At 43.0% G+C, this 26,377-nt stretch overlaps 1 long non-coding RNA gene across 1 annotated transcript in view; it reads right to left on the reverse strand.

The window, feature by feature from the left end:
- The window catches only part of LOC148138626 (uncharacterized), an 85,056-nt gene extending 67,185 nt beyond the window's left edge, over window positions 1-17,871 (reverse strand). The window contains exon 1 of the long non-coding RNA XR_015753747.1: window positions 17,742-17,871. This is a non-coding gene — a long non-coding RNA (uncharacterized LOC148138626). The remainder of the gene's footprint in view (window positions 1-17,741) is intronic.
- Window positions 17,872-26,377: the final 8,506 nt, after the last annotated feature.

Genomic DNA, 26,377 nt, shown 5'->3' on the forward strand with positions numbered 1-26,377 from the left:
CAGATCATTAACATATTGCTATTTGTGTGAATTTCTTGTTGCACAAATCTGAGACCGTGTTTCTACATTACAAAATGACAACATTTCAAAAGTAATTCATTGATTGTAAAGTGTTTTTGGATGTCCTGTGGGAAGGAAAGGTGTTTTATCAATCCAAGCTATTGTGTGGTGCATTGGCTCAGTGGTCAGCACTGATGCTACGCAGTGCTAGGGACCTGGGTTCAATTCCACCCTCAAGTGACTGTCTGTGTGGAGTTTGCATGTTCTCCTTGTGTCTGTGTGGATTTCCTCTAGATGTGCAGGTTTGATGGCTTGGAGATGCCAAACTGCCCCATAATGTCTTCGGGATCTGCAGGCTAATTGGGTTAGTTACAGTAAATGGTGGATGAGGGTGAGATGCTCTTTGGAGGCTCAGTATAAACATACTGGGCCAAATGGCTTCTATCTGTACTGTAGGGATTCTATGATTCTTTCTTGAAGCCAAGCATGGCAGATTCCCCCTGTGCACTATCTACAGTAGACTGCTGTTGTCAAAGTCTTGAATGAGATCCTCTGTGACTGTGTTAATGGTGCATTGTCCTTTCCTGTCTTCTTCAAAGTCTCTACAATGATTGATTCAATCAACTATATCACCCTCCTCTATTACCTTTCCTGTCTGCCTCACACAGTTTCCATTTACCTAAATGAATGTAATCAGCACAAACATAGTAGACTTCTTTTTATTACAAATGCCATTAGCTCTGGGGTTACTCAGGAATTTATCTTTGTTATCCTCCTCCATGATCTAAATGTTGTCTTGACTTAATCCTCTTGTGAACTTGTCCATCTTCCCTGTGTCAGCTCATTGCAGGATCAGTTATATTGTTCCAGTATAATTTACCCTTTTAACATTTAATTATTATTGCCAGGGACAAGTACAAGGTACTGAAAACCCATTCAAGTGAGTGAATATCTTAGACAATTGCTTTCATGTTAAAAAATACTGAATTGAGGATTTCCAGAGTTTAGGGCCAAACCATAACAGGTACTCTTTACACCTAATTAGTTAACTTGTCCAGAGTTTAGCAAAAAGCTTGTTTTTTCTGATTGTAAGACTTTCATTTTAATGGTATATTGTTGACTTCATAGTTGGAAAACTCTTCCCTGCACTTGTGAGTCAGTGCTAAATGCATCTGATAGTGTGATTGAGTCACACAGAATGGGAATGTCTATCATCCGACTCATAGACTGGTGTGAGCTAAATTTCAGAGATGATGATATAAGTCTTTACAATTGGCTTCAGCTTGGCAGCTGAAAATTCAACACAGCTACTCCTATTCAGTTAAAGCCCTGCTGAAATGTCTCCTTGAGAGAGGGGAGAGTGAACCTTAACTACACCATTCCTTCCTGCTCCCCCATAAGTAGGATGCTAACGTTGACAATCGAATTTCATGTGTGAAATTTAGATCTGGTACCAAAGGACCCCTCATTGCACATGTATTTAAAGTCTGGTAAATATGACTCCAGGGCAGCCTAGTGAAAACAGTTAATTTAGAAACATATAAGGGCATACTGATTATCGAGCCATAGAGGTCTACAGCAATAAACAGAGGTCCTTTGGCCCATCAATTCTACACTGGTCAAAATAAACCATCTAACGGTTCTAATCCCATTTTTCAGCCATGGCTTTAGCTTTGCAAATGCATGTTGGGCTGGCACAGTGTCTCAGTGGTTAGCACTGCTGCCTCTCAGCACCAGGGGAAAGTGAGGTCTGCAGATGCTGGAGATCAGAGCTGGAAATGTGTTGCTGGAAAAGCGCAGCAGGTGAGGCAGCATCTAGGGAACAGGAGAATCGACGTTTCGGGCATAAGCCCTTCTTCAGGAATGGGGAAAGTTTGTCCAGCCGGCTAAGATAAAAGGTAGGGAGGAGGGACTTGGGACATTTCCGACGCCCCTCTCCCAAGTCCCTCCTCCCTACCTTTTATCTTAGCCTGCTGGACAAACTTTCCCCATTCCTGAAGAAGGGCTTATGCCCGAAACGTCGATTCTCCTGTTCCCTAGATGCTGCCTGACCTGCTGCGCTTTTCCAGCAACACATTCTCAGCACCAGGGACCAGGTTCGATTCCAGCCTCAGGTGACTGTCTGTGTGGAGCTTGCACGTTCTCCCCATGTCTGTGTGGGTTTCCTCTGGGTGCTCCAGTTTTCTCCCACAATCCAAAGATGTGCAGGTTTGGTGAATTGGCCATGCTAAATTGCCCATAGTGCTCAGGGACGGGTAGGTTAGGTTAGTCAGGAGTAAATGCAGAGTAATGTATTTGGGTGTAATATTCTCTGGAGAGTCGGTATGGACTTGTTGAACTGAAGGGCCTGTTTCCACACTGTAGGGACTCTAATTCTAACATCGAAATACTTCTTCAATATTACAAGAGTTGCTGCCTCCTGCACCTTTACAAGCAGTGAGCTCCGGATTCTGGGTGAAAACACTTTTCCTCACATCTTCTGTAAACCTCCAGCCTCTTACCTTTAACCTGTGTCCTCACCTGATCAATGATTCTTCCAGCAAGGGGAAATGTTCCTTCCTGTCTACCCTTATAATTTCACACATCCAATCATGCCCCCTCACAGATTCCTATGTTCCAAAGTAAATAGCCCCATCCTATCCAATTGCTCTTCATAACTAAAACTCACCCATCCAGTCAACATCCTGGTAAACCTTCTCTACACCCTTTCCAGTGCAATTACATTCATCCCACAATGTGGATTCCTGAGCTGTGAGACTGTCTGTGAGCTAATCAATGTTTTATACAGTTCCAGCAGAACCTCTCTGCTCGAAGCACTATTTTTCTGCAAATAAAGGCAAATATACCAGATGTCTTCTTCACCACATTATCTAGCCGTCCTGCTATCTTAAGGGATGGTGGGCATGCACAACATGGTGCCTCTACTCCTTGGATAAAGATAGTTTCCTCAAGAATGCATTAAGATAGACAAAACAGTCACCTCCAGTTATGGTATCTTATGAGTTTTGTAAAGGCTCCTGTCTCCAACGCACTGACCAGTGAAATGGCACAAATCATAGAAACCCCACATTTTTGAAGCAGGCCATTCAACCCATCGGATCCACACTGGTCTTCCGAAGAGCATCCCACCCAGAACGATCCCTTTACCTGTCCCTGTAAACCTGCATTTCCCATGGCTAACCCACCTGTCAGTGGAAGTGGTAGAGATGGTTACAATTACAACATTTAAAAGGCATCTGGATGGATATAGGAATAGGAAAGGTTTAGCAGGATATGGGCCAACTACTGGCAAATGGAACTAAATTAATATCTGGTTGACACGGGTGAGTTGGACCGAAGCGTCTGTTACCATGGTGTACATCTTTATGACTCTACCATCTTAGATACGAAAACCAAAACGATCATGTCAAACAAAAACCAGAATGTTTTATAAAAGCAGAAGTACAAAACAAGACAGAACAGGGGAAGCATCCAGATCAAACAGTTTTATCCCCGTGAGACTATCTTATCTCAGTAAGTGAGCCTCCCTCCCCAAAGTCTCGGGTCCTTGGAACTTGATTCCACTGCCATCACAGGCCTGCAAGACTTGGTGTCCTTACCTAAGAAAAGTTATACTTGACGTAGATGGAGTGCAGTGATTCCAAATTGATTCCTGGGATGGCAGATTTGTGACATGAGGAGAGATTGGATAGCCCAGGTATGTGCTCACTGGTGTTGGGAAGAATGAGAGGAGATCTCATTGAAACATATAATATTTTGAGAGGACTGGAAGCAGAGTAGATGTTTTCCCTGTCTGGGATGTCCAGACAAGGAGTCACAGTCTGAGAATATAGGATAGGCTACTAGGGATGGGGAGAAATGTCTTCACTCAGAGGGTGGTGAATTGTGGAACTCTAGACCCAAAACAGTTGTGGAGACCAAGTTAACAAATACATTTAAGAAAGGAATAGATTTTTAGAGACTGATGGTGTCAAATGATATGGTGAGACAATAAGAGTATGGCAATGTCAGAGGGAATCAGCCATGAACATGATGGAGATGTTGAACAGTACATCAGGCTTGATGGATGAAAGGCCTACTGCTGTTACTATTTTATATGTTCTAAGAAACATTGTTACCATCAAAGTGGCTGATTTGGATAGCAGTGAGTTTGGTGGTCAGATGGCCATTTGCAGATTTTCGGTTCAGTGGTTAGCTGAAAGGAATTCATCCCATTTCCTTCAAGAGTGGCTTTGTGCTGATGATCAGCAAATACAGAGAGAGACTTTATTTACTTTTGGCTGTACAGGTAATGATGTCTTGTAGTAGTTCTTGGCTGTTTCCTTTCACAGCACACTTTAGCACAGCTGAATCAGAACTACAAGCTTGCTAGCACTCTGGTCATACAGAGTCTAACGATTGCAGTTGGTTTTTAACCCCCTCTCTTTTGCATTCCCAGAAAGATAAAACACAAACATGTCTTTTACCCAGAACTACCTTTCTTTGAACTCATATCATGTTTGCAGCCTGGGAAACAGCCCACAGGAGATCATGATAGCCATCTCTCCCTTTGAAGTGTTACCGTGTGAAATTCCATTGCCAGTCTTTAGGTGCAACATTCCAGGATTCCTCTTAAGTCCCAGTGTGAGCCACCCAGGGATTTTAGACAATCACTGAATTAACATTTCTAGCCATCTTCTAGCTTCTTTTAAACAAACAAATGTGGTACTTAACAGTTAAATAAATCTGTAACTAATTTGGTGTTATAATCCATTGCCATTACAATATCAGAATAAACAGTAGCCCAATCTTTATAGTATATGTTACACAAGCTAACAAATCAAGTACTACAAAGCACATCAGTGTTAGAAATCCAGAGGCCTTTATAAATAGTCTAGAGAAAAAAAAATCTCACCACGGAATTTGAAACATTTTGAGTTAATTGTGGGGTGACTTGTTTGAAATATATAAGATCCTGAATGGTTTCAATAAGATGGAGGTGCAAATGATGTTTTCCCTTGTGCATGAGTTTGGAACCAAGTGTGGTTCACATTGAGACCGAAGAGAAATCCTGCATGTGAAGGCTGGCAATAGAATTTCACACAGTAACACTTCAAAGGGAGAGATGGCTATCATGATCTCCTGTGGGCTATGTCCCAGACTGTAGGCATGTTATGAGTTCAAAGAAAGGTAGTTCTGGGTGAAAGGCATGTTTGTGTTTTATCTTTCTAGGAACATAAAGGGGATTAAAATCTGACTTGCAATCATTAGTTTAAAAATTAGAGACCCTAGGTCAAAAAGTGTGGTGCTGGAAAAACACAGCCGTCAGCATCCGAGGAGGAGAGTCAATGTTTCAAGCATAAGCTCTTCATCAGGAATGTGGGGGGGTTGGGCCCAAGGGGGCTGAGAGATAAATAAGATGGGGGTGTGGGGCCGGGATGAAGGAAGCTGGGAATGCGATAGGTAGATGAAAGTGTGATGGTGATCGGTCGGAGTGAAGGATGGAGCGGATAGGTGGGAAGGAAGATGGACAAATAGGACATTTCAAGAAGGCAGTGCTGAGTTGGAAGGTTGTATCTGGGATAAGGTGGGTGGTGGAGAGATGAGGAAACTGGTGAAATCAACATCGATCCCGCTCTTCCTCTAGGTGTTGGGTGGTTAGAATTTGGCGGCGGAGGAGGCCCAGGACTTGCATGTCCTTGGCAGAATGGGAGGGAGAGTGGAAGTGTTCGGCCACTGGGCAATGGGGTTGTTTAGTGTGTGTGTCCCAGAGATGTTCTCTGAAATGTTCTGGAAGTTGGCGTCCTGTCTCCCCAATGTAGAGGAAACCACATTGAGAGCAACGGACACAGTAGATGAGGTGTTTGGATGTGTAGGTATATCTCTGTTGGATGTGGAAGGATTCTTTGAGGGTTTGGATGAGGGTGAGGGGTGAGGTGTGGGCACAAGTTTTACATCTCTTATGGTGGCAAGGGAAGGTGCCAGGAGTGGAGGATGAGTTGGTGGCGGACGTGAACCTAACAAGGGAGTCGCAAAGGGAATGGTGACTGCGAAACGCAGATAGGGGTGGGGAGGGAAATATATTTTTGGTGATAGGGTCTGTTTGTAGGTGGCGGAAAAGGCGGAGGATAATGTGATGTATCCAGAGGCTGGTGGGGTGGAAGCTGAGGATGAGGGGCGTTCTGTCCTTGTTGTGATTGGATGAGTGGGGTTCAAGGGCAGAGGTGCAGGAAGTGGAGGAAATGCGCTGGAGAGTATCATTGACCACGTGGGAAGGGAAATTGCGGCCCTTGAAGAAGGAGGCCATCTGGGATGTTCTAAGGTGGAAATTCTCCTGGAGCAGATGTGGCGGAGGTGGAGGAATTGGGAGTAAGGGATAGCATTTCTACAGGAGAGTGGGGTGGGAGGAGTTGTAGTCCAGATGGCTGTGGGAGTCAGTGGGTTTGAAATAGATGTCCGTGTTGAGTTGGTTGCAGGAAATGGAGATGGAGAGATCCAGGAAGGGGAGGGAGGTGTCCAAGATGACCCAGTTAAAAGGATCATCTCTATGAGAAACAGAAGAGAACTTGGTTTTACTCTTAGATGATTAATTGACTTCGGAACTCTCTGGTTTAGTCGGCAGTGGAGGCGGGATCATTGAATATTTTGAAGGTGAGGGTTGATTCATTATGAAAATGTGTTGCTGGAAAAGCGCAGCAGGTCAGGCAGCATCCAGGGAACAGGAGAATCGACGTTCTGGGCATAAGCCCTTCTTCAGGAAAGAAGAAGGGCTTATGCCCGAAACGTCGATTCTCCTGTTCCCTGGATGCTGCCTGACCTGCTGCGCTTTTCCAGCAACACATTTTCAGCTCTGATCTCCAGCATCTGCAGTCCTCACTTTCTCCTCATTGATTCATTATGGTCAGGGGAATCAAAGGTCGTCAGGTTTAGATGGGAATGTGGAACTCGAAACACAAACAGATGAACCACGATCTTATTGAATGACGGAGCAGGCTTGAGGGGCGGAATGCCCTATCTCTGTTTCTAATTTGTATGTTGATATTTTGTTTTTTGTTAAAAAGTTAAATAAGGAAATAGGACTATAAGGGTCACAAAAAAATTACAACTGTTTCATGACTGGTCTAGAAAGGAATACAGAACTGGCTCAAAGGTAGAAGACAGAGGGTGGTGGTGGAGGGTTGTTTTTCAGACTGGAGGCCTATGACCAGTGGAGTGCCACAAGGATCGGTGCTGGGTCCTCTACTTTTTGTCATTTACATAAATGATTTGGATGCGAGCATAAGAGGTACAGTTAGTAAGTTTGCAGATGACACCAAAATTGGAGGTATACTGGACAGCGAAGAAGGTTACCTCAGATTACAACAGGATCTTGACCAGATGGGCCAATGGGCAGAGAAGTGGCAGATGGAGTTTAATTCAGATAAATGCGAAGTGCTGCATTTAAGCAAATCTTAGCAGGACTTATACACTTAATGGTAAGGTCCTAGGGAATGTTGCTGAACAAAGAGACCTTGGAGTGCAGGTTTATAGCTCCTTGAAAGTGGAGTCGAAGGTAGATAGGACAGTGAAAAAGACGTTTGGTATGCTTCCCTTTATTAGTTAGAGTATTGAGTATAGGAGTTGGGAGGTCATGTTGCGGCTGGACACGACATTGGTTAGCCACTGTCAGAATATTGTGTGCAATTCTGGTCTCCTTCTTATCGGAAAGATGTTGTGAAACTTGAAAGGGTTCAGAAAAGATTTACAAGGATGTTGCCAGGGTTGGAGGATTTGATCTATAGGGAGAGGCTGAACATGCTGGGGCTGTTTTTCCTGGAGCGTCGGAGGCTGAGTGGTGACCTTATCGAGGTTTAGAAATCATGAGGGGCATAGATAGGGTAAATAGGCAAAATCTTTTCCCTGGGGTGGGGGAATCCAGAACTAGAGGGCATAGGTTTAGGGTGAGAGGGGAAAGATATAAAAGAGACCTATGGGGCAACTTTTTCACACAGAGGGTGGTGCGTGTATGGAATGAGTTGCCAGAGGGTGTGGTGGAGGCTGGTACAATTGCAACATTTAAGAGGCATTTGGATGGGTATATGAATAGGAAGGATTTGGAGGGATATGGGCCGGGTGCTGGCAGGTGGGACTAGATTGGGTTGGGATATTTGGTCGGCATGGACGGGTTGGACCGAAGGGTCTGCTTCCATGCTGTACATCTCTATGACTCTATATGTGTTCAATATGTGACTCCAGTCCAACACCAATCTGCTTAATGTTGGAGCAAATTACCACAGATGCTGGAATCTGTACTGAAGACAACAAATGCTGGAGATCCCAGCGGGTCAGGCAGCATCCATGGAGAGAGAGCAAGCTGACTTTTCGAGTCTCAATGATTTACATTTGTCCCTGACTCACCTTTCCCCTTCTCCATCTGTCCCTCTCTGTTTCTATCTCTCTTTGTAAACCCATCTACCTTTTCCTCTACCTTTTACATCAGCTCTAATGAAGAGACATCTGGAGCTTTGGTCTATTAGCCCAGTGACATTGCCGTTTCTGGAAAATCTGGAATTAAGAGTCTAATGATGCCCATGAAACCATTGTTGATTGTTGGAGACACCCATCTGGTTCATTTTTTGGGAAGGAAATTGCCCTGGATGACCTGGTCTGTTCTACATGTGATTGGATCCACAGCAATGTGGTTGACTCTTAACTGCCCTCTGGGAATCTACAGATGGGCAATAAATACTAGCCTAGCCAGCAATACCCTCAGCCCCTCCCTTAATAAAATTCTGCCTCCTTCATCATCCCACCTCCTACAGGACACGGCAAAACAAATTGACACCAGCACATGACTGAGATGCCTCCATGGACATTTTCTAGACTCTACCTGATAAATGAGAAATAATTGAGGAACAACTGCATCACCAGCTGGTGCAGTGAAGCCTTGCTTGCAGTCAGAAATTGCCAACAGTTAGTGCTGATGCTAACAGTAACCAGTAATGCCAATGGCATTTGTGTTGCTGCTGGCGCTACTGATTACATCAATTCACATCATCATTGGGAAGCAGTCAAAAGGTCAATAAAGCTATTTTGTAAATGAAAGGTTGTTTATCCTGAACCAGGATTCCATGCAAAAATTCAATAGCAACCTAATAAGACCAGAAAATGTGCCTGTCTTTCAAAAGGTTTTCTCTTGTCTGCTGAGGAACACGTCAACAACAAAAATGTGTATTTACGTATTACCTTTGACATGGTGAAACTTCCTGAGGTGCTGCACAGGAGCATTCATAAACAAAATACAAACTGAAAAAATATATGGTTTCTGGAGAGTGTGTGGCTAATTGTGCAGATATTTTTTATTCAACCTGATACAAATGTTCTGGCACAGTTCTGGAAGCAGGTGGGACTTGCACCTAGTCTCTTCATTCAATGGTAAGGACATTACCACTGCATCACAAAGGCCTTATTGATTAAATCTTTTTTAAAAAAATTAACACTTTTTTCCATCTAACCTGTTCAAAGATGTTACTACACATCTCTGGAGCAGGTGCGACATGACCCCAGGCCTCCCAGTCCAAAGGTAGGGATACTACTGATTCACCACAAGAGAGCGTGATTAACTAGGTGATCATCTTGTGTTAACTGTGGTCAGGTGGTGGTGGTGGGATTAATTGACACACCCTTGTGAGGGCTGTTGTGGTGCAATGGAAGTGCCCCAGACTCTGAGCTAGGAGGTCTATGTACAAGTCCTACCTTCTCATAATATCTCTGAACAGGTCAAAAGTCACAGAACACCAAGTAATAGTCCAATAGACTTCACCTGATGAAGGAGCAGCACTCTGAAAGCTTATGATTTCAAATAAACCTGTTGGACTATAACCTGGTGTCATATGACTTTGGACCTTATCCACCCAGTCTAACACCGGCACCTCCACATCAGGTTGATTAGATAATAAGTGGTGCTCCCGTAAACAGAAGCAGATTGACACTGTGAACGCTAGATTTGGAGGAATATGTTTATCAAGCGTATCTCTGCAAAATAAAACCTTATAAATGTGCCAGGAATAGGTTCCCTTTTCATCCTTCATTGCCTGACATCTTGAATAGATCACAACTATCAGCGCAAGGCAGGAAGAAGAATCAGCATGAAACATTACATGGAGATAAATACTTAGCTTTCAAACTAGAATGTATCGTATTGACTGCCTGCTGTAATCCTCACTGACTCCATCTACACATCTTGCTGTCTTGTAAGGGCAGCTAACATCATCCCAGTCCACACATTGGTTATAATCTCTTCCAACCTGTTCCATTTGGGAGCATATACAAAAGCTTAGACACACGTACCAACAGATTCAGCAACAGCTTCTTCCCCACTGTTATCCAACTTTCAAATAGACCTCTCCAATTTTAAATTTAATGTTGATCTTGCTCTTTGAGATCCTTCTCTGTAACCGTAACATTATATTCCTTGCTCTGTTCTATTATCCTAATGCACTTTTTTGGTATGAAGTTAAAAAAATCACACACCACAACAGGTTTATTTGGAAGCACTAGCTTTCAGAGCGCTGCTCCTTTATGAGGTGTGTGGTATGATCTGCCTGTACTGCACACAAAAGCCAGGTACATGTGACAATAAATCAAATCAAATCAAATCAAAATCATCTGATATTTATCTCCAGCGGAAATAGGATACCATTTGTTTCACAGCATCTCCATAGATAAACATCTACCCCAGAGACGTAATCAAATAATCACTAGGACAACACAAATATAGGCTTTTGGCATCTTGAATGCTAGTACTTTTTCAGTGGAAATTCCTTTAAATGTTTCAGGAAGAAACCTTTGAATTTAATCCTTTAAACTCAGTCAATCTAGGGGATTATTGGGATGAGGAATGGAGACTCATTCTACTGTCAGCTCTGCCATTCTGACAATAGCAGGATTTTTTTATTAGTTCAGACCAAGCACACAGCCATAGAAACTAAACTTTAAACTACAAAGGTTCAAGATTAGGGTCACTCTACTTCAATAAACTGATTGAATCAGGGAGATGGAGAGAGTAATTCTGTTGGCAGCTGTGATCCAGAGTGTTTTAGTTCAATAATGTATTACTGAAATGGATGGCATTGACAAAGTAAAAACTGTGGACCTGGCAAATTGCTGCTAATTGTTTAAAATTGATGCAAATCAATCTGATGCCTCAGTGGGTATATGCTTTGCTCCATGTGTCTTATCTAGCTACAGAGACCAGGAAAGCCCCAGCTTTGAGTGGGAGAAAAGCCAATCGTATTAGTTGTTTCAAAATGGTGTTGAGAAACTTGGAACTTTCAGAACTACAAGCGATGTGTGGTGGCTGAATCAGGGAACGTGGAGTTGAGTCCGCCAAATGGAAGATATTGACTGTCATCTGATTGAATGGCAGAAGAGACTTGCAAGGCTGATTGGCCTCCTGCTGTTCCTATAATCTCAAGAATGTCTGTGGTAAGGAATTGTTACTTCAGTCAACCATCCACAAATTAAGGGAAAATTGAGGTTACCCACTGGCACCTAAGGCAGTGGTCATTCTTTATGTGTGAGCAAGAGGCTGAGTGCCGGTAGGCATTAAATATGACAAATATCATTGCAATGGTATCAAGTCAGTTTGGCCATGGTTGTGTCCACAAGACCATCCAAGATGCCTTATGTACATTTGCTGCCATCAATCTTTCTTATTGGTATTTGTCTAAGTTGACAATATCAAGTAAGGAAGGATGCCCACAACGGGACTTCAGCAGAAGGCAGGCTTGGCCTTGATAAGCAGAATAGGTTTATTGCTGTTTATTATTGTACTTCATAGCTAGTTACATTATAGCTGAGTTACGTGTGAATGTTTTGTGAGATAAGAGAGCCATTTTGAAAAATAATTACTGTTAGCTACATTGAACTTAGCACCAGAACAACAAAAAAACACTGGTTACAAACACACTGGTTGGGTTGTCTCAGGAATAGTCCTTAATATCTTGGTGGGCAAAGCTTATTGCGTGATGTCAGTTAACCCTTTAAGTTACTAGCTATCTTATAAAACAGTAGGCTACTCTGTAAAGGGTAACATTGTTGAGTTGATAATCCACAGAAATGTCTTTGGAAGGGTAGTTGGACAAATACGATGCTGGGTACTGACTACTTAGGCAATTAGAGCAGTGAATGAATAGAAATAGTTCTTAAAAATAAATTGTTAGAATTTAACTTTGACCCTATTTACAGAATATCGCACTTATTGTTATTTAGCTCAACAATTGTCACGTTCATGTTATGAATTGCTACCGTAATAAGCATGCCATGGAGTGAACAAACTTCAGTGTGAATGTGGTGCTGAATGTCCTTGTCACACCAGTGTGACCTGTCAATGAGCATGTTCCCTTGGTTGTTCTGTGATAGGCAAAGTACAGACTGTCCTCAGTGATCCACAGATTGCAAAACCCAAATCAAAAATATCCACTGGTGATGAGATTCCATGATTTGACAGCATTATAGAGTCATAGAGATGTACAGCATGGAAACAGACCCTTCGGTCCAACTTGTCCATGCCAACCAGATATCCCAACCCAATCTAGTCCTACTTGCCAGCACCCGGCCCATATCCCTCCAAACCCTTCCTATTCAAATACCCATCCAGATGCCTTTTGAATGTTGCAATTGTACTAGCCTCCACCACTTCCTCTGGCAGCTCATTCCATACCACTCTCTGCGTGAAAACGTTGCCCCATAGGTCTCTTTTATATCTTTCCCCTTAAACCTATGCCCTCTAGTTCTAGACTTCCCCACCCAGGGAAAAGACTTTGTCTTTTATCCTATCCATGCCCCTCATGATTTTGTAAACCTCTATAAGGTCATCACTCAGCCTCCGATGCTCCAGGGAAAACAGACCCAGTCTGTTCAGCCTCTCCCTATAGCTCAAATCCTCCAATCCTGGCAACATCCTTGTAAATCTTTTCTGAACCCTTTCAAGTTTCACAACATCTTTCTGATCGGAAGGAGACCAGAATTGCACACAATATTCCAACAGTGGCCTAACCAGCGTCCTGTACAGCCGCAACATGACCTCCCAACCCCTGTACCTCAATACTCTGACCAATAAATGAAAGCATACCAAACGCTTTCTTCACTATCCTTTCTACCTTCGATTCCACTTTCAAGGAGCTATGAACCTGCACTCCAAGGTCTCTTTGTTCAGCAACACTCCCTAGGACCTTACCATTAAGTGTATAAGGCTGAACAATTCTAAATACCCAAAGAGTTACTCCAGTAACCAATTTGAGATAATCAGTTGAGCTTATAACATGGTTCATTTTTGTTCAAAATGACATAAGTTCACATATAGGGATCTGATCTTCTAAAACAAAAGATTATGTTCACGCCTTTTGCCTTTTATGATACCTGGGAGCTTTGAGGGATGTAGGTGACTGCCAATTTCAGTTGACTCACCAATCAGCAGCACCCTTTTGGCATTCTTGCATTTGTCCAGATGAGTTCCTGAATAAAAGCACCAGCTGCATATCTTTTTTCTGTAATATTTTCCTGGCTGAAGTCCCTCATATTCTGTGTCATTGCTGTTGACTGCATGAACTCTCAATTTCTATTAGAAAAGCTAATGAAAAAGGCAGAGAACTAACTGTATAGAATACTCTAAAGTTATGAAGAGGTTTGATAGAGTAGATACAGAAAAATGTTTTTACTTCTGGATGAATCCAAAACTATGGCCATAAATAAAACCCAATACTGATAGTAAGGATTCAGTTGATATCCATTTATCCAGGGAGTGATGAGAATCATATAGCATGCATTTTCTAAACAATCTATTTGACATTAGTATTTACTGTGGAGAAAGATATGGAAGCTAGACAACTTGGGGAAATAAGTAGAGATATCTTGAAAAAATGTCTATATTACAGAACAAAGAACAAAGAAAATTTACAGCCCAGGAACAGGCCTGAGCCATTCCAAATCTACTGTCTAATTCCTAAGCATCTATATCCCTCTGCTCCCACCTACTCATGCATCTGTCCAGACACATCTTAAATGAATCTACTGTGCCTGCCTCTACTACCTCTGCTGGCAACACAGTCCAGGCACCTACCACCCTCTGTGTAAAATACCTGCCACATGTATCCCCCCTAAACATTTCACCTCTCACCTTGAAAGTGTGACCTCTCATTATTGAATCCTTCACCCTGGGAAAAAGCTCATCGCTATCTACCCTGTCTATACCCTTCATGATTTTGTAGACCTCAATTAGGTCACCCCTCAATCTCCTTTTTTCTAATGAAAACAAACCTAACCTACTCAACCTCTCTTCATAGCTAGCACCTTCCATTCCATGCAACATCCTCGTAAACCTTCTCTGCACCCTCTCCAAAGCATTCACCTCCTTTTTGTAATGTGGCAACCAAAACGGTACACAGTATTCTAAGTGCGGCTGAACCAATGTCGTGTGTAATTTTAACATGATCTGCCAGGTCTTATACTCAATACTCCGTCTGATGAAGGCAAGCATAGCATATGTCTTCTTGACCACCTGTGCAGCAACCTTCAAGTACAAAGGACCTGAACTCCCGGATCTCTCTGCTCATCAACTTTTCCCAAGGCTCTTTTGTTTAATTCGCTTTAGAATTAGACTTCCCAAAATGCATCACCTCGCATTTACCTGGATTGAACTCCATCTACCACTTCTCTGCCCAGCTCTCCAGTCTATCTATATTCTCCTGTATTCTTTGACAGTCCCTTATGCTTTCTGCTACCCTACCAATCTTCACGTCATCTGCAAACTTGCTGATCATACCAACAGTGCCCTCTTCCAGATCATTTATGTATATCACAAACAACAGTGGCCCAACACTGACCCCTGTAGATCACCACTGGTGACCTTTCTCCATTTCAAGAAGCTTCCTTCAACTACTACTCTCTGCCTTCTGTTGCTCAACCAGTTCTTTATCCACCTAGCTAGAACACCCTGCACACCATGTGACTTCACTTTCCCTATTAGTTTACCACGGGGAACCTTATCAAATGCCTTACTAAAGTCCATGTATACGACATCTACAGCACTTCCTTCATCTATCAACTTGGTCAATTCCTCAAAGAACTCTATTAGATAATAGACAATAGGTGCAGGAGTAGGCCTTTCTGCCCTTCGAGCCTGGTAAGGCATGATATCCCCACACAAAACCATGTTGCCTATCACTGATAAGCCCATTCTTTTCTAAATATGAATAGATTTTATCCCTCAGTACCTTCTCCAGCAACTTTCCCACCACTGACGTCAGGCTCACTGGTCTGTAGTTACTCGGAATATCTCTACTACGCTTCTTATCCATGGGGACAACATGAACAACTCTCCAGTCCTCTGGCATCTCATCTGTGTTTAAGGGTGCAACAAAAATATCTGTCAGGGCCCCAACTAATTCCTCGCTCACCACCCTCACCAAATTAGGATAGATCCCATCCTGATGAAGGGCTTTTGCCCGAAACGTCGATTTTGCTGCTTGTCGGATGCTGCCTGAATTGCTGTGCTCTTCCAGCACCACTGATCCTAGATCCCATCCGGACCTGGGGATTTGTCCACCTTAATAACTTCTAACCTACCCAACACATCTTCCTTACTTATGTCAACATGAGTCAGAGTTATCAAACTTCTATCTCTAATCTCAACATTCATCATGTCCCTCTCCTCATTGAACACTGATGTGGAGAAGTGGAGGTGTTGGACACCTTAAAACAGATAAAGGTAAATAGATCACTAGGACCTGATCAGGTATACCAGAACTTTGTGGGAAGCAATGGAAGAGATTGTTGCACCCCTTGCTGAGATATTTGTATCATCAATAGCCATGGGTGAGGAGGCGGAAGACTAGAGGTTGGCTAATGTGGCTATTTAAGAAAAGTGGTAAGGAAAAGGAAGGGAACTAAAGACTGGTGAGCCTGACATCATTGGTGGGTAAGTTGTTGGAGGGGATTCTGCATTTAGGAAAGTAACGATTGATTGGGAAAAGTCAACATGGCTTTGAGCCTGGGAAATCAAGTTTCACTAACTTGATTGAGGTTTTTAAAGAAGTGACAAAGAAAATTAATGAAGGCAGAGGGGTAGATGTTGTCCACATGGACTTCATTAAAGTGTTCGACAATGTTCCACATGATAGATTGCTTAGCAAGGTTAGATTATGTGGAATCCATTGGGAGCTAGTCAGTTGGATTCAAAATTGCCTTGAAGGTATGAGACAGAAGGTAATGGTGGAGGGTTGTTTTTGCACTGGAGGCCTGTGACCACTGGGATCAGTGCTGGGTCCATTTCTTTTGAGCATTGATATAAATGATTTGGACGTGAATATAGCATGTACAATTAGTAAGTTTGCAGATAGCATCAATTTGGTGACATAGTGGACAGTGAAGAAGGTTATCTCAGATTACAACAGGACTTTGATCTATTGGGCCAGTTGGTCAAGGAAAGACAAATGGAGTTTAATTTAGATAAATGTGAGGTGCTGTATTTTGGTAAGGCAAACCAAGGCAACACTTATACACTTAATGATGGGGCCCTGGGGAGTGTTGCCAAACTTAGAAGTATAGGTGCATAGTTCCTTGAAACTGTAGACAGGGTAGACAAGGTGGTGAAGAAGGTTTTTGGCATGCTTGCTTTCAATGGTCAATGCATTGAGTATGGGAGTTGAGAGGTCATCCTGTGGCTGTACAGGATATTGGTGAGGCCAGCTTTAGAATGCCAACTTCACTTTTGGTCTCCCTGCTATCAGAAGAATGTTGTTAAACTTGAAAGAGTTCAGAAAAAATTTACAAGAAAGTCCTTGAAGTTGGAGAGCTTGAGCAATAGAGGGAGGCTGAATAGGCTGGGAATGTTTTCCCTGGAGCATCAAAGGCTGAGGGGTGACCTTATAGAGATTTATAAAATCATGAGGGACATGGATAGGATAAATAGTCAAGGTCTTTTTCTCAGGTTAGGGGAGTCCAAAACTAGAGGGTGTAGGTTCAAGCTGAGAGGGGGTACAATTACAGGATTTAAGAGGCATCTGGATGGCTACATGAATAAGAAGTATATAGAGAAGATAAGGGCAAAATGCCGGCAAATAGAATTATATCATTTTAGGATATCTGGTCAGCAAAAATGAGTTGAACTGAAAGGTCTATCTCTGTGCTGTACAACTCCATGACTCTATGCTCAGTTATGTTATGACACCCGTTTGGAGCAGGTGGTACTTGAACCTAAGCCCAGAAGTAGGGGCATTACCCACTGTACCACATGACAATATTGCTCGGCTACTCCTTGGAATAGGTGAAGTGAATAACCTTTTTGCAGTTAAAGGAAAGCTAAATAACAACGTGTTGTTAAGACCGCACTGGGCCTTGTCCCCAGTCCACACCAGACCTTGCCCCCAGTCCACATCGGGCCTTGCCCCCAGACTACACTGGGCCTTGCCCCGAGACCACATCAGGCCTAGCCTCCAGACCCCACTGGGCCTTGCTCCCAGACCACATCAGGCCTTGTCTCCAGACCACATCGGGCCTTGCCCCCAGACCACACTGGGCCTTGTCCCCAAACCACACTGGGTCTTGCCCCCAGACCACATCAGGCCTTGTCTCCAGTCCACACCAGGCCTTGACCCCAGTTCGCACCGGGCCTCGCCCATAGTCCACACTGGGCCTTGCCCATAGTCCATACTGAACTCAACCTGAGGCTGCCACCGCAGTTGCTGGGAGGCCTCACTCTCTGCCATGTTGGGCTCGCTCACCTTGCGAAGGCTCGACTCCACCTGGCCTCACTCTCCTCCATGTTGATCTCCTCCGTGCTGCACAAATCTGCTCTCCACAAAAAGTAAGTAGATTAAAGTAAGAAAATAAAAACAGTCAAAGAAGCCAAAAAAGCAAAAGTGGACAGAGCAGGTGTGTTCTGGGCAGGAGCCTGCATGCTGTGCTGCTGCTCCGGAAATGAGTTAGTTTTATGTTCGTTAAAGTTGGTGATTAGTTGAAGAGTCGAGGCAATGTCGAACACCTTCCAAACTGCACAATGCCCACTTTTATTGGTTCTGGCTTTTAATCAATTCACTTAATAAAGACAGATTTAGAAGCTGCACTTGGCTTTCGAAGATACTCTCGAAGGAGAAGTGGTGCCAGCTGTTTCAGTCTGGTATGTGGATTTGAAGGGATTTGACCAGAATAAGCAACTTGTGTGATTAGTCTGAGAGAGTCCTCTGCTGTGGTTTTATAAATGACATTCCAATACCCAATGTCAACAGTGTAATACTGAGACAGACAATCCTGCTTATAATATGTGCCATTGTAAAGATTTTCGATTATGATATTTTCCCCCATTCGGTGGTGGGACCAATGATATCTTAGATAAGTGGATTCATCATTTCAAACGTTATTCCTGATCTCTGTTTCTGGTGTGCTGAAGGCAGCTGCCATGGATGGCAGGCAAAAACAAACCTCTCCATTCTTGGTCATGTAAAGTTCATGAAATAAACATATCAGTAGAATGTGAATGTAACTGTAGTTAATACCCCCTACCTACCCGCTGCTGCAACATTTCGGTTCTCAGGAACTTTTGCATTAACTGCAGTCAGTGATGACTTTCCTTAACCCCACTGTTAGCACCAATAGGTTTCCCAATGGGGCCTCTCCCGTTTGATGTTGAAAAAATTAAGAACACCATGTAGGTGAGTTTGCACAAACGATTCTCTATGTCCAATCTCCTGTGCTTTCACACTTGCATCTCCAGGTGCAAATGAACATAGAACATAGAACATGACAGCGAAGTAGGGGACCTTCGGCCCTCAATGTTGTGCCACCCTGTGAGGGTATGTCACTTTGGCAGGCAGTTGGTGCAATGATAATGAAGTAATGATGACACAATTCAGCTCCAATGAAGAGTCATTGAGACTCGAAATGTTAGCTTGCTCTCTCTCCACGGGTGTTGCCTGACCCGCTGTGATCTCCAGCACATGTTGTTCTCAGTACAGATTCCAAAATCTACAGTAATTTGCTCCGACACAATTCTGAGACAGAAGATACAAGTCTGGAATGAGTATGTGATGAAAGTGGTCTCAGACACCACAAGACCATAAGAAATAGGATCAGCAGCATCCTCCAGTCTGCTGCAGTATTCAATATGGACATGGCTGATCAGCCACTCCTCACGTCAACTTTCCTGCCCTTTTCCCATGATTCCTCTACTCATCAAGAATCTATCTATCCACCTCAGCTTCAAATGTACCAAGGACTCTGGGACTACACTAGAGAGCCATGTTTGACAACCTGCTATGTATGGATTTAAATCCAGGAGTGTTACAGAACATAAAGATTTGAATCACCTTACTAAGATATATGAAGCAAGTAGCCTCATGGACATTGTATGTGAAGATACCCACAGCCTGAGACACTCCAAATCATAATCTCAGTTTACAGTTTGGAGTTCTGACTTAAAGCACAAATTAAGCCAATTAGCATTGTCAGCGGTTCCTTTGTTCCTTTACTGAAAGGAACCCGGGACATGATCCTACTTCAAGCATGTGAACATTTGAGTAAACGTCAATTTCTAATTGTCACCAGACTAGTGTATTATAAGTAACAATTCAAATCTTTCCCTGAAGCTATGCCTTCATTCCAATCACTCTGAAATCTGCCAGTAAGCAGTTTACACAACAGCAGCAAATCTTTCAGTCAGTGTTTGCACAATATTTCATGCGGGTCATTATCATCTTGCTCTCGTTGGTGTCTCTGTTTCCGAGCAAAGGACACAGGACAGTGATCCATATTGGGAAACCTGCCTGCTAATCATTTCCCTTCTCGTCAGCACCAAGACAGATGATAATGTTGTTGCCACTTCTCTGACTGCGACCTGCAAAGTCAGCCTAACTACATCCTCGCACCTTTCCAGTTTACTATCGTTCCACTCTGCGCTTCTTGAGTGAATCATCAAAGTAGACACATTGGAAAGGTGTTATCAGTGTGTGAATAGCTCATAGTCTACATTGTAAGTGTTCTGTTTGACCTAGAATTGAACTTCAAATTCCATTTCTCATGCCTATGTAGCAACGCCTCTTTTCCCCTTCATTACCCGATCCATTTCTGCCACTGAAACTCTGATTATTTCCTAAGCTTGGTATTTTTTTTAACAGCTTCTGATTTCCACGTTATGCAATGTCATCCCCAAGCCTTAGATTTTATAAACCTAAACAAAAGTTGCTTGAAAAGCTCAGCTGGTCTGGCAGCAACCTCTGAAGAGAAATCAGAGTTGATGACTCCAGGGTCACCGGACCCGAAACGTTAACTCTGATTTCTCTGCTGCCAGACCTGCTGAGCTTTTCCAGCAACTTCTATTTTTGTTTCTGGTTTACAGCATCCGCAGTTCTGTCAGTCACCGGATTATATTCTCATTTACATCTGTCAAGTTCTCAAGAGCTGCAGGGGTAGATTAGATTCTGATTTAGATTCCCTACAGTATGGAAACAGGCCCTTTGGCCCAACAAGTCCACACCAACTCAGACCCATTTTCCTCTGACTAATGCACCTAACACTATGGGCAATTTAGCATGGCCAATTCACCTGACCTGCCCATCTTTGGATTGTGGGAGGAAACTCATGCAGACATGGGGAGAATGTGCAAACTTCACACAGACAGTCGCCCGAGGCGGGAGTCGAACCCATGTCCCTGGTGCTGTGAGGCAGCAGCACTAACCACTGAGCCACCATGCTGCAATACAGATAGTGTCCATGTCTCTGATTAAATAGATCTGGCTTTATGCACTGATGAAGAGTCATCTGGATTCAAAACGATAGCGTGCTCTCTGTCCATGGATGCTGCCTGACCCGCTGTGATTTCCAGCATTTTTCATTTTCAGTACGGATTTTGCAGTAATTTACCTCACATAAAGCTGTTCAAACAAGTTGACTAAAAATCATTGTTTGCCCTCTTCATCCAATGTATGTGTTTAAAAATGTATTACTTAATCCACAAACATCTTCAAGGCTTCATCCTCAACCTCACTCCCTTCTTTGACTCCCCCAATTCCATTCACCTGCTCCACTCGTCTGATCCTTACTGTGTGTTTCCTTGCTGTTCCCAATCCACATTGATCTTTGCTATCCTGCTATTTGTCAAATGGTTTTCTGCCTTTGTGCTCAATCGTATCAGATATTCGTTGCTAAACCATTAACGTTCTGTTTATCTTTTTTTCATTCATGGGACATGGGAGTCAGTGGCTGGGCTGGTACTTATTGCCTGTCCCGAATTTACCTAGTCAATGAAATTGCAACAGTCTATGATGAGAAAATGTCAGATGTCAGGCAAAGAAAATGTACATCATAATGGTGTTTTGGAATAAATTATTTATATTGGTTAAGAACCCTATTAATGTATTTCCTCAGGATCGTCTTACATTAATGGAATGTCAATAAGTGTTTTACATCCAGAGAAAGGTTAAGGTGCAAGTAGGCTCTTAATGATGTGACCACACTTCATATCCTTTGTACATTTGTTGCAATATGCAGAACTTTCAGAAATACTCACATTGTCTGTAAGTTTGAGAATTATAAAGAATCAAATACAATGGTTTCGGATGAAGAAAAGTAGGTGCTTAGACAAATACCATCTCAGCATCTTCAACACAGTGGATGGATCCTACAGACTTACAGGTCTACTGTGTGGTATGGGTTCGCTGATCTAATTTGGGACAATTAGTCATGTTTTAATAATGAGTGGTGATTTAGTATTCAGCCTGATAAAGCATCGCAACATAGTCTACAATCAAGGTAAATGCACTGGTCAGTGATCAGGTGTGGGAATTGGGACCAGCCTTTTCTTTCTGAATGCAAGCTGAAGTGTAGTTCCCTTAACAAAGCCACAGCTGAAATCACCTAACACAGCACACCAGGAATCTTTGCGGTATGGAGGCTCCAGCTGTAATGATTGGAAAAGCTTATCCAATAGAACCCCCACAGTGCAGAAAGGGGCCATTCAGCCCATCGAGACTGCACCAATCTTCCGAAGAGCATCCCACCCATTCCCCATAACCCCATGTTTTACCATGGCCAGTCCACCTAACCCTGCACACCTTTGGACTGTGGGACAAAATCCAAGCACCCAGTAGAAACCCACACTGGCACAGGAAGAATATGTAAACTCCGTGCAGTCAGCAAAGTTGGAATCAAACCCAGGACCCCGGTGCTGTGAGGCAACAGCATACAGCACTGTGCCACCCAATACTTGATGTACTCTGAACAGCAGCTTCACTTTATAGCTTCATGTCTACATGAAGACAAGAAAATAACACATAGTGTATTTACTGTCAGTTGATAGAACCTCAAGGATAAAGAGAAACATTAATATTATTAACTTGCAATTTCTGTCTTTGCTGTGCTCTCCTTTCTCCTAACAAAATGTTAACCCTCAAAGAAGTACGGATATCAAATGTTACCTGTCAAATTGACTATTGTTTACACAGGGTAAAATGATGAAGGGCTTTTGCCCAAAACGTCGATTTTGCTGCTCGTCGGATGCTGCCTGAATTGCTGTGCTCTTCCAGCACCACTGATCCAGAATATTGTTTACACAGGTCCTTCTGAAGGGCACCCAAGGCTGGACAATAAATGCTGGCCAGTCAGTGATGCCCACCGCCCACGCATGAATAAAACGTTATTTGAAATTTGACAATCTGGATACCCAGACCCTTAACCCTTCCCACATCTAATACTATTTAATATTTTTATTAGTATCAAATGCTTATCTTATACTTTTAGGAAAAAGAGATTTAGGACTTAGAAGAGGTGACAGAAGATTCAACCTTTGAGATCGTTTTTCCATTTGATAAAATCCTGGCTGATTTGCTTGTGGTCTCAGCTTCACCCTCCTATCTGCATCCTGCAACCCCTGACTGTATTATCTACCAAAAATCGAATCAACTCAATCTGGAATAAATTCAATGAGTAGCTTGCATCAAGTTCTGAGGAAGAGAATTCCACAGACTAAGGATTTTCTGAGAGAAAATATTTCTCATTATCACTGCCTTAAAATCTCTCTTAATTTTTATTTATGCTCCCTAGCTTTAATCTCCCCTGAGTCCTTAACGATAAATCAGAAACAAAGAGTGAACTCTTGCAGATGCCTCAGGGACAGGGCTATGGTCAGATTTGTGGCACTATTGAGCAAGTAGTCTGATAAGATCTATCTTGATGATGTCGGGAGTATTTTGTGCCACCTTTGACGCTGTTGTCGAGAGGAGAGGTGAAAGTCTCACGAGACAGCGGTGAATTGCCCATTAAGGGGGATTATTGTTTGCTAAATGCCTTGTTAACAGCTAAACCCATCTCATTACTACTCAGCTTCCTATGTTACCAAACACCCCAAACAAGCTAGAAGTTGAGATGGAAACTAGAGCAAATACTGGTGACTTCAGCTCATTGCATGCTCCAGAGTACCTGTGCAATTGTGTGCAGTTCTGGTCTCCCTGCTATAGGAAGGATGTTGTGAAACTTGAAAAGGTTTAGAAAAGATTTGTAAGCATATTTCCAGGGTTGGAGGGTTCGAGCTATAGGGAGAGGCTGAATAGGCTGGGACTGTTTTCCCGGACCATTGGAGGCTGAGGGGTGACCTTATAGAGGTCTATAAAATCATGAGAGGCATGGAAATGTTAATAGACAAGGTCTTTTCCCTGAGGTGGGGGAGTCCAGAATTAGAGGGCATGGGCTTAAGATGAGAGGGGAAAGAGTTAAAAGGGACCTGAGAGGCAACTTTTTCACGCAGAGGATGGTGCATGTATGGAATGAGCTGTCAGAGGAAGTGGTGGAGATTGGTACAATTACAGGATTTAAAATGCATCTGGATGGGTATATGAATAGGAAGGATTGAGTGGGACATATTGGTTCATGAACATATTACAACTAGATGAAGTTGGAATATCTGGTTGGCATGGACAAGTTGGACCGAAGGGTCTGTTTCCGTGCTGTACAGCTCTATGACTATGAACTTTCATGTTGCTTACAATGAAACAACATCTCAGGGACTGCAATAGTTCAAGAAGGTGACTCATTGCCGCCTCCCCAAGGGCATTCCAGGATGGGCTATAAACCTTTGTCCGGCCAGCAACACCTGCAAGCTGGGAATAAATAAAAAGTAACTCAAACTCAGAACCTGGGAGCTTTACATCAAAATATTTTAAAATAGTGATTCTGATCAGAATATGAAATTGGCTTTGATTTGGATTGGTTAATTATTAACAGTCTCGCAATCACTATCCTTCCTGATGAACCATATAGGTAGTTTATCAATTGACCACATCACCTGACCGACTCACTTCACAACAAGAAAAGGTTGAAAATATTGAATACTGTAAACATATTGACCCAGGTGGCATTCTCTCAATGGTACTGAAGATCTGTGCTTTAGAACCAGGTACGCTCATAACCAAGCTGTTCTAATACAGTGACAATACTGGTATTTACACAACAATGTGCTTTTCAAAAAAATTTAGAACAAATCCAACCTGGTCATTTATCCCCCATCAGGCTATTTTTGATCTGCAGCAAGAAAATGGAAGGGGTTTTTGACAATGCAATTAAGTGGCACTTCAAAGGAATACCCTAGTCACTGGAACTTTGTGTCCTGCCCTGAATCATTTGGCTCGTGATCTTGTTACAACTTTGATCCAAACGTTGACAAAAGAGCTGAATTCCAGAGTTGAGTTGAGAGTGACTGCGCTTGGCATCTGGGTAGTATTGAGTCAAAAATTGTGGCACTGGAAAAGCACAGCTAGTCAGGCAGCATTCAGGGAGAACAAGAGTCAACATGCAATCCTCACTTTCTCCCTAGTATTGACTGACTGTGACATCAAGGACCCCCTATGAAATTGGAGTCAATGGGAATCGAGGAAATGTTTTCCACTGGTTGGAGTCATACTTAGCACAAAGGAAGATGGCGGTGTTTGATGGAGGTCAGTCATCTCAGTCCCAGGGCATCACAGCTTGAGTTCCTAAGGGTGGTCAAGAACACGGCTGGAACACGAGGTGAAAGTGAGGACTGCAGATGCTGGAGATTAGAGTCAAGAATGTGGTGCTGGAAAAGCACAGCAGGTCAAGCAGCATCCGAGGAGCAGGAATATCGATGTTTCGGGCAAAAGCATTTCATCAGGAATGAGGCTGGAATATGTGACCTGTTTTGGGCCCCTTAGCTAAGGAACAATAACCTGGCATTGGAGGCAGACAACAGAAGACTCACGAGACTGATACTGGGTATAGAGGCACTGTAATATGAGGAGAGGTAGACGAGTGTGTTTCTACACTCATTGGAATTTATGAGAATGAGAGGAGACTATATTGAAATGTATAAGGTTCTTAGGGGACTTGACAGGATAGATGTGGAAACACCATTTCCCCTTGTGTAAGAATCTAGGACCAAACGGCTGTACATTTAAGATAGAGATGGGAAGGAATTTCTTCTCTGAGGGTTGTGAATCTGTGGAATGCTTTACCACAGAAGACAGTCCAGGCTGGGTCATTAAGTATATTCAGGGCTTAGATTGAGAGATTTTTAATTAATAAGGGAATCAACGGTTATGGGGAAAAGGTATGAAAGTGGATTATTCAATCAGCCATAATCTCATTGAATAGCCTATTTATGTTCAGGCATCTTACGGTCTTATGAGTGCAGCCTCAATAACACTCAAGAAACTTGACACCGTCAGGTCAAAGTAATTTGCTTGATTCTCAGCCCAAACACCACCTTCAATATTCACTCCTATCACTGTTGATGGCAGGTGTGGCAGCAGTGTGCAAGATGAACTGAATTAACTCACCAAGGCACCTTTAACAACACTCTCTAAACTTCTAGTCTCTACACTCCAGAAAGATTGGACAGCCGAAATATGGGATCAACACCACCCACAAATTTCCTTCTCAGGCACCCTTCATCCTAACTTGGAAATATATCACTGTTTCTGGGTCAAAATCCTGTCGCTCCTTTCTTAATACCACTGAATGTGTTCCTGTGCTCTAAAGGCTGTGAGGGTAGCATGGTGGCTCAGTGGTTAGCACTGCTGCTTCACAGTGCTAGGGACCTGGATTCAAATCCCCCCTTGGATGACTGTGTGGAGTTTGCACGTTCTCCCCAGGACTCTATGACTCTGTCGAATTTTAGAACATGCCAAGGCTGACATTTATCTCAGCTGACATACAATAGAAAGGAATAGGATCATGAAGCTTCCACTCCTCTGAGCATGAATTCGTCATGGGTTTCTGCTGGGTGCTCCACTTTCCTTTCACAGTCCAAAGATGTGCAGGTTTGATGGATTGGCAATGCTAAATTACACATAGTGTTCGGGGATGTGCAGGTTAGGTGTGTTGGCCATGGGAAATGCAGAGCTCCAGGGATAGG

The sequence above is a fragment of the Chiloscyllium plagiosum genome, unplaced genomic scaffold, assembly GCF_037043375.1.
Source record: "Chiloscyllium plagiosum isolate Xiang-an unplaced genomic scaffold, Cpla_swu_hap1 HiC_scaffold_39, whole genome shotgun sequence".
NCBI classification, from domain to species: domain Eukaryota; kingdom Metazoa; phylum Chordata; class Chondrichthyes; order Orectolobiformes; family Hemiscylliidae; genus Chiloscyllium; species Chiloscyllium plagiosum.